Here is a 5,153-nt window from a genome sequence, read left to right on the forward strand (position 1 = left end):
ACATCTGAAAATGGTTTTCCAGCCAAATCCAACATCAAACTCATCTGTACTTCCCATTCGAGCACATTAACGGATAGTGATGCAGTTATTAAAAACCACATAAAGCCGAAAAAAGCCCCTAGCCATGACCTAATCACACTGAAAATGATCCTAGAACTCCCTATCATTGCCATACAATACAACTACAATACAGAAAACTGTTCAACGCTATAATAAGAATTGGCTACTTCCCCAAGAACATGGAAAAGGTCCACTATCATCATGATTCCTAAAGTGGGAAAGGACAAAACCCAGCCATCATCCTATAGGCCAATTAGTTTGCTGCCATGTCTTTCGAAGCTTTTTGAAAAGGTCCTGCAGATTCGACTAAACTGATTTCTGCCATCGGAGAACACAATCCCTTCACACCAGTTCGGATTCTACATTGCTCTACATACTGTATACTGCAGACTAACCAACGAGTTTAGGACTTACAACGTCCACTTTTGCCGATGACACGGCAATCCTCAGCAATTCCAATGCCCAATCCAAGCCTCTGCAAAATTAGAGGAACACCTCAAGATGGTAGAGAAATGGCTAGCAACCTGGCGTATCCGGGTCAACGAGCAGAAATGCAAACATGTCACATTTACGCTTAACAGAAGAAACTGTCCAGCACTAATGCTACACAACGTACCAATTCCTCATGCCGTGGATGTCACTTACCTTGGCATCCACCTAGACAGAAGACTAACTTCTCGCAAGCACATCGAAGCAAAAAAGTCACAGCTTAAACTGAAAACGAGTAGCCTACATTGGATCATCAATGCTCGGTCCCCTCTACGTCTGGAGTATAAAGTCCTCCTATACAACTCAAAATGATCTAAATATACGTAGCGTAAATTCTGAAATAGGTAGTCAACAACTAAAGTATTCTGCGAAACAAGTATGTCTTGAATAAGAACTATTGCTGTTGGAAGTAATCACCGCCGAGCGTGGCGAGTCACATTGATGTTGCAAATGTTTTACTTTCGACATGTGTATTATGAATGATTTGTTGCGATTGATGATGAATAGAAGGTCCATCTGGTTGATAATTTCACTGGACGTTTGAATCATTATGCATGTTTGTGTGATGTAAACCCGTACAATGTCGACATCTATTCAATGAAGGACACCTTGATGCTGGATGACCCTTATTGAGCCAATTTAAACAAAGTGACGCTGTTTTAACAATCTTAAATCGCTCAATAAAAGTTAGCGAAATAAAAACTGGGCAGAGTGCTAACATATGTTCAGTTGACTGACATTGAATGCATCTACTTTGGGCTGCAACAAATAGTTTTGAAGTACTATGAATTTTGTCTCTGACCGGTCTTTCCTCTTGTCGGTTTCGCAGAACCGTAATGCTAACATCATCTTCTATACCTATCAACTAAAAAGCAGTAAAGGGCTCCAGGTTGTGTTGAAGGGGATAGAGCCAGGTCGAAAAAGGGTTTGCCGTCAAATCCGTTGTTAACATCATCAACAGGAACAAAGTCGCACAGCCGCTCTTTAAAATCGAGCTCCAACCAGATGCAAAGCGGCCGAAGCCAAATAAAGTGTACCCAATCTACAACCTATAGCTCCTATTGCACAGAAGAATCACCGTAAAGGAGCCCCATAAAAGACACCAACCACCCCAGGGTAAAAACTGCCAGGAATACAACCACACCTCTAACAACTGCAATCTCAGGGCAGTGTGTGTTGGCTGCGGCGAACATCATAAAGATGGCATTTGCACCAAGGACAGAAACAATGTCGCACTAAGACTATGCAGTAACAGTGGAGGGAACCACACGGCCAACTACAGAGGATGTCCTGTCTTCAAGGATCTTTAATCTCACCTAAACGGGCGCAAACACCCAGCTGGACCAAAAGTCACCGTCAACGCCTCTAAAACTACACCGGAGATATTCTTCGCCAAGGCTGTTAGATCATCTACCATGCCTGCTACATTCAGTCCTTGTGTATCCTTCGCTAGTGTGCTCCGAACTGGACAGACGGAGCCCGCAAAAGAGACCCCGTCACTCCATTATCTACAGAATCCGCAACCTAGCGCACCAGACCTTGGCCAGCAAACTCCAAGTGGTTTAGAGGCCCTATTGATCTCACTCAATCAAAACATGACCACTTTTATGACTTTCATGCAAAACTGCATGCACGAACTGCTTATCCAGAAGCTTATCGAGAATAAATAATGGCTTCCCTACGTCTATGTCTTTGGAATGCTAACGGCATCTCCAAGCACAAAAATGAACTGCAACTATTCCTAGACTCAAGTGAAATCGACGTTTTGCTGATTTCGGAAACACATTTAACATCAAAAAATAATTTTCAAATACCAAAATATACCTTCTATGCAACAAACCATCCAGACGGAAAAGCTCATGGCGGGACTGGTATCCTAATCAAAATCCGTACAAAACACTCGTTCCTCAACAGATTTGAAACACAGCACCTACAAGCAACTGCTATTACCGTCCAAACCAGCTGCGGCAACACTACATTGGTTGCCACGCTTCTCAATCTCTGAAAAGGAATTTACCGATTTCTTTAACACACTCGGAGATCGCTTCATTGCAGCAGGGGACTATAACGCCAAACATACGCACTGGGGATCTCACCTGGTAAATCCTAAAGGCAAGCAGTTGTACAACACAATAGTCAACCCTCTCAATAAGATGGATTGCGTCTCACCGGGTAGGCCTACTTATTAGCCCACAGATACACAGAAAGTGCCTGACTTGATTGATTTCGCAGTAACCAAGAGGATTCCACGTAATCGGATCACTGCGGATACACTGCTAGATTTAACTTCCGATCACGCTCCAGTACTATTCACACTATTAACAAAACCTCAATTACTTGATCGCCCATATAGGCTTACAAACAACAAAACAAATTGGCTAAAATTTAAAATGTACATGAGTGCCCACATTGACTGTTCGCCGAAACTGGATGCTGCAGAGGACATTGATATGTGCGTCACTGCACTTAAGTCTATGATGGGAGCTGCAGCAAGAGTATCTACTCCACCTGCCTCTGTTGACAGGCCTACGAACCGGCGGATAGAACAATTAGTAACGGAAAAACGACGTCTAAGAAGAGAATGGCAGATTACTCGCTCACCAGCAGCAAAACTTCGCCTAAGGCATGCTAATCGCAACCTCTCAAAGGCGTTTAAACAAGAGGAAAGCTGGGCTCAAAGAAAATACATAGAAAGCACTAAACATCCTCTGTGGAAAGCCCACCCAACTTTAAGCGCTCCTACAGAGACAATTTCACCGATAAGGAGTCCAACCGGTGGATGGGCCCGCAGTAACGAAGAGAGGGCATCCGTATTTGCCACATATCTTAAAATGGTTTTCCAGCCAAATCCAACATCAAACTCATCTGTACTTCCCCCTTCGAGCACACTAACTGATAGTGATTACTCGGAACTCCAATCGGACGAGATCACTGCAGTTATTAAAAACCACATAAAGCCGAAAAAATCCCCTGGCCATGACCTAATCACACCGAAAATGATCCTAGAACTCCCTATCATTGCCCTTCAACACATCTGCAAACTATTTAACGCTATAATAAGAATTGGCTACTTCCCAAGAACATGGAAAAGGTCCACTATTATCAGGATTCCTAAAGTGGGAAAGGACAAAACCCAGCCATCATCCTATAGGCCAATTAGTTTGCTGCCATGTCTTTCGAAGCTTTTTGAAAAGGTTCATCAGATCCGACTAAACTCATTTCTGGCATCGGAGAACACAATCCCTTCACACCAGTTCGGCTTCCGCGAAAAACATGGTACAATTGAACAAGTCAATCGCATAACATCCGAAATACGAACAGCATTCGAACTAAAAGAATACTGTGCGGCTGTATATCTCGATGTATATATATATACACACCCACAAACCCATGGAATCTCACCTTTACAATAGGAAATTCGCTGTAAGATGTAACGGCTCCGTCTCGGCTGACTTTGAAATCAAAGCTGGTGTACCGCAAGGCAGTGTACTCGGCCCATTGCTCTACCTACTGTACACTGCAGACTTACCAACGAGTTTAGGACTTACAACGTCCATTTTTGCCGATAACACGGCAATCCTCAGCAGATCCAAATGCCCAATACAAGCCTCTGCAAAATTAGAGGAACACCTCAAGGTGGTAGAGAAATGGCTAGCAACCTGGCGTATCCGGGTCAACGAGCAGAAATGCAAACATGTTACATTTACGCTTAACAGAAGAAACTGTCCAGCTCTAATGCTAAACAACGTACCAGTTCCTCAAGCTGTGGATGTCACTTACCTTGGCATCCACCTAGACAGAAGACTAACTTGGCGCAAGCACATCGAAGCAATAAAGTCACAGCTTAAACTGAAAGCGAGTAGCCTACATTGGATCATCAATGCTCGGTCCCCTCTACGTCTGGAGTATAAAGTCCTAAATATACCTAGCGTAAAGGATTTTTCTCAAGTACTAGATTAAAAAAAATATCTCAAACTTGTTGTTGAAAGAGTTTTGACCATGGGAAGAACAGAAATAAAAATAAGAAAAGGAGTAAGTCGGGTAGCTGCCTTAGTCCAATACTTTTCAATTTATACACAGCTGAGCTGCACAAGATAAGCAACCAAATTAACAGCATACTATTCCAATATGCTGATGACTTTTTCCTGGTATGTTACCATAAAAACTTTTTAGACGCTAAAAACATATTAGAAAGACAAGTTACAGAATTTAGTAAAATGTGCAATAAAATCAACCTGTCATTCAACCCGAACAAATCTGCTGCTTTACATTTTAATTTAAGACGTAAACCCATACAAATAATATGCAATAACGTAGCTATAAGGGACGTAGATAAAATTAACTACTTAGGAAGACTGATTAGCACCAATAATTCTACGACCAAACATGTTTCTTCATATGATTAATGGCTGTCGTTTTGGCACCCATCCCAAAAATGCAATTCTTTTCTATAAGGCCTTTACAAGGAACAGGTATGAATATGCAAGCTCTTCATTTGCAAATGCAACTAAAAAAGTAATGGGCATCATAAATAGTCATGGTAACTTACACTTACGGAAGGCCTTGGGGCTTATTAGATCAACTCCAACTTATATAATATACCA

This window comes from Drosophila tropicalis, unplaced genomic scaffold, assembly GCF_018151085.1.
Source record: "Drosophila tropicalis isolate 14030-0801.00 unplaced genomic scaffold, ASM1815108v1 contig_332, whole genome shotgun sequence".
Classification (NCBI taxonomy): Eukaryota; Metazoa; Arthropoda; class Insecta; order Diptera; family Drosophilidae; genus Drosophila; species Drosophila tropicalis.